The sequence below is a fragment of the Cryptomeria japonica genome, chromosome 1, assembly GCF_030272615.1.
Source record: "Cryptomeria japonica chromosome 1, Sugi_1.0, whole genome shotgun sequence".
In the NCBI taxonomy this organism is placed as follows: domain Eukaryota; kingdom Viridiplantae; phylum Streptophyta; class Pinopsida; order Cupressales; family Cupressaceae; genus Cryptomeria; species Cryptomeria japonica.
In genome coordinates this window covers 132,741,398-132,756,412 of record NC_081405.1, presented here as the reverse complement: position 1 = coordinate 132,756,412, position 15,015 = coordinate 132,741,398, and positions in this window count along the sequence as shown.

Sequence of the window (15,015 nt, the reverse complement as noted above, 5' to 3'; positions counted from 1 at the left end):
AAAAAGTAGGAGGACCAAGGTGACAGAGACACCAGTTCTGAAATTTTTGGAGATTTTTTGGGGATCGGCTACAAATCTACATATACTGCTTAGATCCAGGTGCGTGTGAAAATTTGATGGTTGTAGCTCATTGTTTTCACATTTTTACCTTCATTTCCAACACTTTTCCCTGATTTCAACATTTCAACTCACAAAAGAGGGTCAAATCAATTCACACTCCCCTTAAATCCATTCAGTATTTAGTCCTTATCATTCTTGATTTGGGATTACATCTATTGGATTCATCCCTCTTTTGAATGTAATGGTAAATTAGCGGTTTTCATCCCTCTAATGGTGAAAACCCTAATTTTTCACCATTATAGAATTTAACCTCTCAATTTGTGTATTTTTTATTTAAAAATATAATCTACGAGTGCAAACTTGAAAATTAAAATGTATACAAATTAGATTTGAGAACACAAATAAAAAATAATGGTGTAAGAAGTTGGGTTTAGTAAAATGTAATGGTGAAAAATTAGTGTTAGGGCTAAATTAAGATAATAAAACCACTAAATGACCAAATTAACCACTACATTAGTGAGGAGAGAGAATCTAATGGATCTATACTTGAGAGATTAAGATTTTGATTAGATTTCAGCGAGCCTTTTGATAGGGGTTTTCTCCTTCCTTAGATTGAATTGATTTGATTGTTGAAGATTAGGGCAAAACAGGTGATAAATGAAATGATCTGAAAAAAATGGTAAGCTACACATGTTGCATAGAGCCACCAAGATAGATCTCGGCAAAGTAAGATGTTTGGAATTCACTCTTAGAAGTCCAACCTTATTTTTTAGGACTAGGTAGTGTTAATATGCCACGGTCGTTTGAATTTTTCATCATCAAAATTTGAACATATTCATCTCTATGAATTCTATTGATCCTCCCAAGCGCAAATCTATACCTATTTCCTAAACACAAAAAGAAAGGGAAATATGTTGGGAATAGGGGTTTGCCTAATTCAAACCATGGTTTTGGAATTAACCTTGAATGCAATAATGCAAATACTGAAATAAATGTTAGGGAGATATACCTCAGATCTTCTATTGTTGATGATGATGTTTTTCTCTTTAAAATGTAATGACATAACAAACACAGGAACATGAAAAACCCTAATCACATACACATGCCTACACAAGATTGATGTAATTTTTCTCCACAATATTGAAGGACGAATATGCAAAGTTGAAGATCTTTGAAAATGCTTGATGAATGCTCCACGGATGCACGATTGTTAGGAATGGGGGCTTAGATTGCATAGATGAAAATAGGTTGATAAAATGTCTTTATATAGGGTTCCCTAAGTAATTTGTCAATTAGGCTAACCTCCAATGGTCATGTATTTCCATGGGGATCAATTCGCACTAGCGAGATATGACTCCTACCCTAATTCAAATTTGGGCCCCATTAAGAGGGACCATGGCATTTTGGGGTGCCATGGTCCATACTAGGGCACTCCACACCCTGGTCCCTCTGTAAATAGGACCAAGATAAGGTGCTAGGGGGAGGGATACCTCACCATGGGACCCATCAATGCATGTTCATGGCCTAAAAGTTGGAGAATGAGTTCAAATTGGACATAAAGAGGGGATGAGGAGAGGACACACTAAAGTGGGAGCACAAACATGAGCTTTAAATTGGATTGGTGATAATTTACGATGCTACATCAATGATAGGGAATCCACACCATGATTCCTCCCAAAATAATGTTGAATTTCCATTGTGGATATCCCATGTAAGATACTCTGTGATTATTGGTTTACACTCTAGCATAAAGTTCCAAACCCTTGATCCTTTTGGAACCCCATATGTGTTGAGTATATTTGAGTCCTCATTCGTTCCTAAATATTTTGACTAGAATATTCTTGCCTACTTGCAATTAGGTTCTTTAAACATTCTTTAAATGAGATTCACTCCCAAAGCTAAATTCTAAAGCTTTTGCTATATCTTATTCCAACTCCTCCTTTCTCTTTGGATTTGTAGATTTTGTCCTCACCAATAATCATCAACTTTTTGTTACCTTCACTCTCTTGCCAAAATAATTCTTCTATGATTGTCTTAGCTTATGGCTAGCTCCAGCTGAGAGAGATAAGCTAAATAGTACATGTATTGGAATAATTGCAAGAATAGGCTTTACCATAGTGACTCACCCTACCCAAGACAACCATTGGCCTTTTAATGAAGTAGCTTAACTAGATATCCTCTTACTAAGATATCCCAAAGAGTGTTCATCTAAATGCCTCTATTCAAAGGGATACCAATATAAACACATGGAAATTTTCCTTTTCTAAAGCCCCCAACTTGAATGATATCCATCTCTTTCCTTAGATTAGTAGCAAAGAATCAGACTTCAAATTTGTTTACACTCATCTCCTATCCTGAGGCCTTCAAGTAATGTTTGAGGATGTTCTTTGTAACTCTTTCTTCTTATCTCTTTGTAGTTCCCATCAATAAAGTATCATCAACAAATTGTTGATGTGTGATTGGTGAAAGGTCACTCATGATCCTAACCCCCTCCAACTATTGCATTATCTTGCTTTGTTGAAGGTTCTCCCAAGGGCCTCTGCCATGATGATGAAGAAGAAAGGGACAAGGTGTCACCTTATCTTATACCCCTTGACACTCCAAAAAAACCTTTTATCAGACCATTGACCAATAATGAAAACCTAGGACTAGCGATCTATTCAAAGATCCAATTGAGCTACAACTTTGAAAAAACAAATCAATCCATAATGTTGAATAAAAGTCTCCAATTGACTTTATAATATGTCTTTTTTATATCAAGTTTTATCGTTGTTGACCTTTTGTGGTCTGAATTGAATGTATGGCCTCTTGTTCTATAATGACTCCATCAAGAATAGAACTGTGAGATTTTGCCAAGATCAAGGGCACAATGAAAAGTATAAAAGAGAGACAAAAGAATGACAAGAACAAAGTGTATTCTCATCAATATACAAATGATCAACTGGATTAACCAATACAATTAATATAGGCAAGGCCATATGGATGTACGAGCATAGAATCATGACATGTGGCTCAATGAGAAACAAGGTTAGGTAAGAAATACTAGGGGTAGGTAGGAGAAATAATATAATACTCCACAAGAGGTGGATGACCCACCAAATGTGGAGTGTAATAGAAAAATAAGACCACAAAAGGTGGAATTTCTCCTACAAGCTATATCCCTATGTGCACACTTCCCTAAGTGTCTCAAATCCAAACTACGAAGAGATGCATTATCCTAAGTTAACTTAAGTAAAGTTTAATAATATCCATAATGAATATTTATTTACACCAACACCCCCCCTTAAGTGCAACTTAGGGGAATGAAGACTCAAGTCAACAATGCAAGATGGGTCCCAGCTACTAGGCCATGATAGGTACCCATTTACAATATGTAAATGCAAGAAAAACTATGCCATGCAATCTCTCACAAATAGAGAAAGGGAGAAAACCCAATAGGAAACCCCCCCCCCCCCCCAAAAGAGAGATGAATGTACAAAAGACTCTCAAAGAAGAAGGAGAAAACCTCAAAGAGGAAAAAGTCCCCCCCATAAGAGAGGAAGGAGAAGTTAGTTAATCCCCCCTAATGAGACATCTCGCACCCCCAAGAGAGCTCGCAACTGCTAGAACTTACTCTAGGTGAAAGGTTTGGCAAAGATGTCAACAACCTGCTCCATTGTAGGACAATACTGCAAATCAATGACTTGGTCCTGAATCAGCTCTTGGATATAGTGCATATGGATCTTGATGTGTTTGGTCCGCTGGTCCTGGACTAGGTTCTTTGAGATTGCAATAGCACTCTGATTGTCACAATATAGAATTGTCAATCGTGGAGTGGTGAACCCAAACTCTATGAGAATCTGCTGAAGCCAAATGGTCTCATTCGTTGCATTAACAGCTCCTCAATATGCAGCCTTAGTCAAAGAGAGAGCAATAGCATGCTGCTTCTTGCTCTACCAACAAATGGTGCCCGAACCAAGGTGGAAACTGTAACCTGAAGTAGACTTATGATCATCAAGATCGCCATCCCAATCGAAGTCTTGTGCCTGCTGCATAGTGAATCCCATAGTGATGTGTACCCCAGATGTAATGAAGGATGCATTTGGTGGCTTTCCAATGAAGCTCATGTGGTTCCTGCATGAAGCGAGAAACCATGCCAACCGCAAATGAGATATCAAGGCATGTATGAGTCAAGTAGATGAGACTACCCACAAGTTGATGATACAATGTAGCATCAACTGGTGGAGAAGAACATTGAGCCTCAAGCTTGACTCCTAAAAGAAAGGGAAGCAGAGCAGGATTACAATCACCCATATGAAAGCGTGCAAGTAGATCAAGAGCCTACTTGGGCTGCGATAGTATAATCCCAGAAGGTGACTATGAAATATCTATCTCAAGAAAGTAGTGCAAAAGACCCAAGTCAGTCATAACAAATATGTCATGCAAAGCAGATTTGACTGCCAATGATGGATGCGGTGCTTCCTATAATGATCAAATCATCAACATAGAGCACAAGTATCAAGTGTGAGTCATCCTATTGCAAAATATAGACATTTGGATCGGAATGACACCTGGTGAACCCTGCTGAGAGAAGAAAGGAATCCATCTTGGCATACCAAGCCCTGAAGGCCTACTTAAGGCCAAAGAGAGATTTCCTTAGTCTGTAAACCAAGGAAGTATCCTAGATGAAACCCTATGGCTGCTCCATATAAATATCCTCATCAACATCCCCATGAAGAAAAACACTCTTCACATCCATCTGATGTACAGCCCAACCATGAGTTGTAGCAATAGCAAGTGTCAAGCGAATGGAGTTCATCTTGGCTATGGGCACAAAGGTCTCAGTATAGTCAACACCTAGAACCTGAGTGAAATCTTTCGCAATAAGTCGAGCCTTATACTTATCCACACTACCATTCACTGCAAACTTGGTCTGATAGATCCACTTACATTGAACCATCTTTCTCTCCTGAGGGAGATGAACTAAATCCCATGTGTTGTTCCTCATCAAGGAACTATACTCTTCCTCCATAGCTTGGTCCCACTCAGGAACCCTTGATGCTTCATGAAATGTTTGTGGATCATAAGTGGTAGCAATGAATGCATGTGGAAGATCCTGATGTTGTGATCGAGTTTTCCATGTATCTGAAGGATCCCCAACAAGAGAACCTGCAGACTCAAGTGTCTTTTGAGCTCAATGAGGTCTAGGTGGAGGTGGAGAATGAAGTTCCTCAACTGCAAGTGGACCTTGCGGAGGTGTAACCCTACGAGTCAGAGTTGAAGGAGTCTCATCATCTGAATCACTAGCATCACTATCCACAATGGAGGAAGGTGGAGGAGGTAGAGAGGCTAGGCTTGGAGAGCTTTCCTCAAAGTGAACACTCCTCTCAATAAACACCTCATGTGTCTCAGGATCCATAAATCTATAGGCCTTAATACCCTCAGGATATCCAACAAATATGCAAGGCCGACTCTAAGGTTCTAATGCCTTCCATTTCTATGGAGGTATGTGAGCCCATGCTGGACACCCAAAGACTCTGAAATGTTTCACAATCGGTTTCCTACCAGCCCAAGCCTCAAAAGGAGTAATACCTTGCAAATATTTGTGAGGAACTGGATTCTAGATATGTGTGGCACAACTGATAGCCTCTCCCCAAAAGGCGAGATCAAGAGAACGTGCATGTATCATATAGCTAGCCATTTCTTTGAGAGTTCTATTCTTGTGCTCGCAACTTTGTTCTGTTGTGGAGTGTATGCAACCGGAATGCTGAAGATCAATCCCCTCAAATGTACAAAAATCCTCAAGTCTCTTGTTCACATATTCCCTTCCATTATCTGTACGAAGAATCTTGACCACTTTCTTGAATTGCTTCTCCACACGAGTCTTGAAGTCCTGAAATCTATTAAATACTTCACTCTTATGAATGAGAAAGTAGAGCCAAGTGAAGTAGGAGTAGTCATCAATGAAGGTGAGGACATAGTAGGCCTTGCTAAATGAAGGTATTGGGAATGGACCTACTACATCGCTGTGAACAAGTTGAAGAACTTCCAAAGCTCTCCAAACTTTCCCCTTATCAAACTTCTCCTCAGGATGCTTGCCCATGGAACAACCTAAACATACACCCTCTGAAAAACTGATTGGAGGTAGACTTGTGACCATGTAAACTCAACCTTTTCCCCATTCCCATAGTGAGTGATTTGGTAGATAGAGAGAAGGTTGGTAGACAAGTTAGGAACATAAAGAACATTCTCAAATGTTCCATCATCCATGTCAATTGAACCTTTCCCTTCAACCTCAACTTGTGTATCATCGCCTATGTAAATGTGAGGTACCTTAGATGGCTCTAATGAAGAAAAATGCTCCTTTGTAGAACCCATGTGATAAGAAGCACCCGAGTCAAGTATCCACTGTTGTAAAGAACCCGTTGTAGCCACAAATGCTTGCCCTTTTCCCTTAGATTGTGAGGAAGAGGAAGGGGATGAATCCTTATTTGTGTAGGCGGATGGCAAGTTGATGTTATTTTTCTTAAGAAGATTTGTCAACTCATCAACTTTCTTGGTGTGGCATCGATGCTCATCATGACCATACTTCTTGCAATATGCACAAGTTGGTTTATCCTTCTTAGGTGGAGTCCCCTTCTTGGAAGAGGATGAAAAATCGCCTTTTGATGGAGAGGATGATAGTCTTTTTTCGTGTTGTGGTTTTAACTTAGGTTGCTTCTTCTTCTTGTTGGAATCTATGCCTTGACTCCCTTGAATCCCTTGATTAGCCACCAAAGCCTTGGACTTTGAAGACTTGAGAAGCCCCATGTTTAACAACTTAGATTGTTCCAATATCAACATTTCTGTGAAAGAATCAAATGAAGGCATAATGTAGGAACTCCCCACTGTCAAACAATGAGTTTGGAAGCTAGACACAAATGCTGCATGTTTTGGTGCAAGCTTGTCCAATAAGTTGAATATCAACTGAGCATCCTTTTTGTCAATTCCACAATCCTTAATCTTTGCTCTTAGCTCATTTTCTTTGGTGACATAATCTTGGATTGTATCAAAACTCTTGGGATCCAAGTTGGTGAGCTTATTTTCAATCTTGTAACCTCTAATTTCATCAACTTGACCATACAATTTTGGAAACATATCCCAAGCATCTTTGATTGTAGTACACTTCTTAATGTGAAAAATGAGGTCATTTGATACATACTTACGCAAAGTTCCAAGAGCCATGCAATTCTTAGTGAAACATTCTAACTGAGCATTAGGATCGGCCTTAGGATTAGGTGGTGTTGCTATTGTTCCATCTATGTAATGCGTGAGACCTTTTTCCATTAATTTGCTCCATACTTTAATTTTTCATGATGCATAATTATGTGGAGTTAAAGGTGGAAATTTATGAGGACTCATTGCAACAAAAATGAAAGAGCACAAGGAAAGAGAGGCACAATCACACAAGACACCCCCCCAAATTCACTCAATCAAAGAAACCCCCCCCCAAAAAATGATGATTTGGCACTTTATACTTAGTGCATGTACAATGGGCCACTTGCAAAAAATGGCAAAGTGGACTTCTGATTTCAACTTTACAACTGCCTTAATAAGGCCAAAGAAGACTCAAACTAATAATGCAAGAGATCTAAACTAAGATCCAAGCAAATTACAAATACCAAGTAGGCCAAATAAGACCAATATCTGAAAGTACAATTCCACTCAAAATCTCTGAAATCTGATCATAGATTATGAAAGTAGATGAAAAAAAAATGCACTTTCAAAAAAAAAAGGCACCTGAAAAAGAGGTTGTATGAGCTCAAACAAAGCCTTTGAAGTTGCAAAATTGAGGATTGGACAGGTACAGCTGAGAGAATCCGAAAAACCTATGCACCAAAATCAGAAAACAACCATACCATTGCGAAAAGCACGAAAAAATAGCCCAAATAAAAAAAATTGCACCCAACAAGGAGCAAAATTGAGCAAGATATGGGCCTCCAAAGTTGACCCAAAAATTCAAATTGCTCAACAGAGAGGGGTCCAAATTTTTTTCAAAAAATGCTAACTAGGCGCTAACTGTACGCTGCTGACTAGGCAAAAGGTACAGACCCGCAAAAAAAAAAAAAAAAAAAAAAATCTTTTTCAAAACTAGAAAAAAAAATTCAATTTTTTTTTTTTTTGAGATTCAAAAATTTTGTACCGTACCACCCGAATTGGGCAAAAAATTCCTCCAACACCCCAAATTCAATTTTTCACCAAAATAGGTTGAGTTTATACTTTATTTTTATGGAAACAGCCTTTCAGACGCAATGGTGAGGTCGAAAATCCTCTAAGATGCCTCCAAAAAAATGTTGTCCCTCAGATCCGAAAGTAAAAGTCTTCCAAGATGTCTCCAAAAACCAATCAATTGAAGCCCCAATGGCTTTGATACCATGTGAGATTTTGCCAAGATCAAGGGCACAATGAAAAGTATAAAAGAGAGACAAAAGAATGACAAGAACAAACTATATTCTCATCAATATACAAATGATCAAGTGGATTAACCAATACAATGAATATAGGCTTGGTTATATAGGCAAGGCCATATGGATGTACGAGCACACAATCATGACATGTGGCTCAATGAGAAACAAGGGTAGGTAAGAAATACTAGGGGTAGGTAGGAGAAATAATATAATATTCCACAAGAGGTGGATGACCCACCGAATGTGAAGTGTAACAGCAAAATAAGACCGCAAAAGGTGGAATTTCTCATACAAGCTATATCTCTATGTGCACACTTCCCTAAGTGTCTCAAATCCAAACTACGAAGAGATGCATTATCCTAAGTTAACTTAAGTAAAGTGTAATAATATCCATAATGAATATTTATTTACACCAACAAGAACTACCCAACACAAAGTCAATTTGTTCCTTGGAGATAATATATGGTAGGATTTTATTCAACCTATTAGCTACAACCTTTGCAAGGATCTTATACAAAGTATTACGAAGAGAGATAGATCTATAATAATATAACGACATCGCATTATCCTTTTTAGGAATGATTACCAAGAAAGTATTACTAAGTTATTTTAAAGCCTTACCTAAAATCCTTGAATCCTCCAAAGCTTTGTAGATATCCTTATTGATAATTCCCCAACATTTCTAGAAGAAAGAGGCCATAAAGCCATCTAGCTTAGGAGCCTTGTCCACATTGTGTTGAAATAGTGTCGACATGATTTCCTCCATTGAAAATTTCTTTAGTAGCATATTATTTTGTTCCTCTGTGATCAATGAGGGAATATTTCTTAACATTCTATTTTGTGCCACCAAATCTGATCCACTCTTGTTATTTAGCAATTATTGAAAATAACTCATCACATGTTGTTTATCTCCTCAATGTCTTCAACAATATGCCCATCTCTTGTTCTGATCCTCAAGATTTTATTCATCACCCTCTAGCCCTTAGTTTTATTATGGAATAACTTAGTGTAACTTATATCTCCTTCCACAATCTAGACCTCTCTATATTTCTATCTTCAAAAATTTTCCTCTCTAGCCAATAGAGTCTCATATTTGGCTTGCAACCTCTTATCTTCAAGAAATTTATACTCATCCATGCTAGCAATCAAAATATTAGTATTTAGTTGATTTAATTCCTTTTCCACCTCTTTCTTACCTTTAAAGATATTATTGAAATAAACTTTGTTCAATTATTTAAGATGATGCTTGACTAATTTGAGTTTTGACAGGAAAAACTTTTTATCCTTCTACCTTGCATCCATTCCACCATTGTTCTATTATATCCATAAAATTGGGGTGGTCCAACCACATGTTCTCAAATTTGAATGGATTTCTAAAAGGTTTTAAATCTCCCAATATACAAACTTGAATCAAGTAGTGGTTAGACCCCAACCAAGGGAGGATGGTGCCTTCTAAAGCAAAAGGAAACAATACCATATCCCCTTTCCACATAAATATATTTCATCTAGTTTTTATGTTATGTTTCTAAAGCCAAGATGACTATTTTTCCATGCGTAAGCACCATTCAAGGATGGGATATCCACCAAGGTATTCCTTTCAACCTATTCTTTAAAATCAACCTAGGATCGGAGCTTTTTCTCACTCCACCTTTCTTATTAGATTATACAAGATTGCATTGAAATTACAACCAACCAAGTGGAAGTCATGGGGCCAAGAACACAACATTTGTTCTATCTCCAACCATGTCTCCCTTTTGTGAATGTTTTAAGTTGGGTCATATAAATTTGTTAATATGAACTAAAGATTTGTGGATAAACTTTTGATTTTGCAGCATAACCATGTTCTTCCTTCTGCAACTTTCTCTAACGCAACTGATTGATATTTCCATAAGGTGGCCAATCCACTTGAGTCCCCATTAGAGAGGACCACTTCTCTTTTCCAGCTTCTTAACCTTTTATTCATTCTTTCCCATTTTGCATAGCCTAACTTTATCTACTAAAGCATAACTATATCTACATCTACCTTTTCCAATTGGCATTTTACCAATCATTGTTTATTCGAGGTTGTAGACACATAAATTTCCAATTTTTCCTCATAGAAATCTTATTAATGAATTTGGTATTATTTTCTACATCACTTAATTCATTAGATAATATTCTTCCATTTTTAATTATTAAATCATTCCATTATCTATTCATCTATCTCTATTATTTCATAAAATCTTAATCTTCACCTAATCTCCACCATATCTTACCCATTCAATTTGTCCCTTCCATCTCTCATCCATCACACTCACTTGGAGAATATGGGACAAACATTTATCTATAACTACCCACTTTATCCCACATTTGTCTCTCAAGTTGTCTTTTCTATGAGGACACTTATAAAATCTATTTGCCCTTCATTTGCCTCTCTCTCTCTCTCTTATAGAAATCTTGAGATCATAACGTTGTTTTATTTACTTGCATATTCATCTTTTGTTTTTGAATCACTTTCTTCCATTCTTCATAGATTTTTGTGTTTAAGTTCAAAAATATGAGAGCATTAACTATTTATTGCCAAATCTTGAAGATAGGAAGGCAATAGAGTTAAAATGTCTGTTAAATTTGCATGTTAGTTTGTTTTAGTGTTGCATTGTTATTTCTCACAGGTACTCTATTGGAGATGGCAAAGAAATCTAGATCTTAATCCAGTAATATCTCATCTCTTTCTAACCATCTAACAGGGGTGATTAAGTCCCTAACATTCCACGATGAGAGTTTCATGGCTCCTTGGGAAGGGGGCCTCCCTTCCTTGATGATCATAGTAGTCTAGTTTTTTTAACTTGTCCCTCTGCCTAGCCATCATATTTTTGTTACTCGTAAAGGGTCTTCTTCCCTTGCTTCCTTTTATCTCCACTTGAGTTTTTAACCTGGCCCTCTACATCACCATCTTCTTTTTGTTTCTCGTAAGGGGTATTCCTTGCTTCCTTTTATCTCCACAATCAAGAGAATTTTTTTTGGCTTCTTTTGATTGATTCCCAACTTCTTAACCTTTGAAGGCTTCTAATAATTCTTCCCCTCCATACCCCTAGAGGGTTGGATTAAAGACTTTTCTCCCTCCTCCCCCTAAATTTCCTCTTCACTAGGATATGTTTCTAAATTGATTCCTTTTGCATTGATTTGAACTAGTTCAAGGGAGCCAAAATACTCTTCCACATCCAACACCCCTCTATCCAATTTTGGGTCCTTTAAATATGGGATTTCCTTACCTATAGATCTATCATCTCTATTGCAGTCCTTAAACTCATCCCACCAATCTCCTTTAGCTAGGACTCTCTCCATCCTTCCTTGATCTTCTCTTGGGAAATCCCTCTCCTTAAGGCATAGTGGATCAAAAATGAAATTTACAACACAGGAATATTAGTATCATTTTTATTAATGATCTCATTACCCTCTCCCTTATCTTTTACACTTTCTCTCTATATATCTTGTTGTTTCTCCCTTAGAGAATCCTCATGGGGAGTTCTATGATTAGCATCCTCCCCAAGATTCTTCCAACCTTCTATCAATCTCTCATCGGAGGCCAACTTTGTAACCTTATGTTCCTCAATTTGTGGCTCAATGTCATTATGTTGGTAACCCTCCAAAATGCCCTTGTTGCATCCCTCAATGACTTCCAAACTATCAAAATTATTTAAATGTGTCTCCCCTCTTTTTGATTTGTCTAATTCCTTAACCACCTTTTGAATCCAAGGACCAATGTTAAATAAAAGTTTAAATTATTTCCAATAAGCATATTTAGGATTGACTTCCACACAAATTGTAACAAACACATGATAGTTTTGATACTTAATATAAGTACAGATCCAATAGCCGACAAGATGAGAGGGGGGGGGGTGAATCATACAAACTTAATCATCCATAAAAACATTAGATTCAACCTCGGTAACATATATATTAGTCATATATCCAAAACTAACAAGCATGCAAACTCAAAAGCATATGAACAATATAAACCTCATAACACCAGATTTAACGTAGAAACCCAAATAGGGAAAAACCACTCTGGGATTTCGGACCCACTAAGAAATATACTCTTCTAGAGTATGCTCGGTTAAAAAAATTCTTGTTAAACATTACAAACACATTGCTAGATGTGACCCGGTTAAGGGATTTCCCTCAGATCTGTTAGGATCTTCACCTTGTTAGAAGTGACCTTGTTAAAGGATTTCAAACACTCAATTAGAATGTCACCTTTCTAGAGGATTTACATATAAGACTGTTAAGTCCACTCGGTTAAGAGATTTTTTGTCACTTTCACAAAATAACAATAATAAAATTATGTCTGCAACTTCACATCTAAAAATGCTAAAGCAGATTCTTATTTGTTCAATACAATCTAGACATAGAACTAATCTTGTCTATCTACTGGGCTCTATACTCTGTTATCAAAACAGGTCTTCAAGCTTCTGTGCTCGGTAATCACTATGTAGCATCCCTATGCATACACTTGCCCACATGCATTGTTTATCAATAGTTTCCTATTTATAAACAATTAGGTAACCGCTTAATCTCCTTGATCACATTTCCCATGATCAATCATAGCCATCAGATCTTCATCTTGTCCAGGTTCAATGTATCCTTCAATCTGAAAATGTTTTACCCTGCCTTGGAATTTGCATTTTCTCCTTGGAACTTGTGTTAGGGTATTGCGGTTCAATCTAAGCTATAGATCTTCCTGTCAACTTTCCATTGCCTTAGATTCATTAACAAACTTCTTCCACGGCTTACCAATCATTAATCCGCTCCAGCTCATTAGCTTATTTCATTAAATACCGCATGTAAACATTCAATGCTTTCTGCTATAGCTCGGTTACAACTTGGTAACAACTCGGTGAATACTAAACTTCACTCGGTAGACATTCTACCTTCATTAACTGATAGCGATAACCTTAGAGTTTATCGACTAGGTTCCTTAGGGTTTACCGACTAGGTTCTTTTCTCAGTAACATAGTATAGTATTAACCTTACATTTTACAACATATGTATGATGTTAAAACAATCTAAAACATCATGATCTCATCATTGTCTGACTCGGTAGTAGTTGCCCATTGAATACCTTATTCATCCCTTTATTCATCATATTCTTTCCTATGTCTTTTACTGACTTCTTCATAATCTTCATATCATACTTCTCAAGATATGGCAACATCCTACTGAATTAGAAAATCAAATTCTTGACATCAATGACAAAATAATAATATCAAGATAGTAAAACATCTTTAATCAGTTATATCCATAATCATCAACAACCTTCTCAATATCCTTATTGAAATGCCAACAATCTTTTATTGTATGTTATAATGCAATATTGCCAACAACACAATTTTCCCTAAAACATACCAATCCAACTCAATCTTCCACATCACTCCCAAATCTACACTGGAAAGGTTTTCAATATTTCCTTATTCCTATATTCAATTGGTAAATTATAGAGCCTAAACTAGATTCTCGCACTTTTACTAATTTATATATGAATGGATTAAAGTTTTAAATCCATGATATTGTGTAGAAGGTCTAGTCATCCATGAGTAAAGGTTCACCGTCGAGGATCTTACTCTTAAGTTCTTATGTTTCCCATATGACTAGAAGGAATCCATTTTCCATGAACCTAATATGGTTCCTATCTCCTCATATAACCTTCCACCAATCCTAGATCTTGTCAAATGACTCCTCTATCACCAACCATTTTGCAAAGAAGGTGCTACCTTCCAATGCAAATGTTTTTCTTTCCATGAGTGAGGATGAGATTATCATCATCTTCCCTCTTGGTGTCTTCAAGGGAGGGGGATCATTTGTACAATCCATCTTTCCTTTGGAAGGGTTCTAGTTCCTTTTATGCCTAAGATCTTAATCTCTCTTGCACTGATCACCTTTGAATATGTCATCTACCCTAGGTTCAAAGCCCCTGTCATTGCCGCCATGAACTCCCTAAATAGTCTGATCCTTTCATTGGCCCAGGGGAATCTGGTTTGCACCAAAGAGGAATGGGGGAGAACTAGTATTGGCGTCATTGCCTCATGTGTAGAAGTTGACGATCAACCACAAGAGCCAAGAATCATCTACAAGAAAAACACCTATCACACAAAAGAGATCAAACAAATATTATATGCTCTATAACAACCAAAGAATTTTGTATTATTGCACAAAAGAATTGAAGATTCAATATTGAAGGTACAATATTGGAGGCACACTTACAATGAATGGAAGAATTGCTTTATAGAAAGCAAGAGATGCCCTAATCCTAAAATTATAAGAACTATAGAAATACAAAGTAGGTGCTAAATTAAGCTCAACTACAAGATAAAAAAGATAACTAGAAGTGCCTCTAAGTGAACTCAAACTAAAAAAATCATAACACCTAGATAAAATAAAGCACCTAATTGTTGCTTAAAAAATCAATTAATAAATAATTAGATAATTGTCCTAAAATTACTCCAACATCATGCACCCACTACTCAGTCCACCCTCCTCCAATCTTGACCTT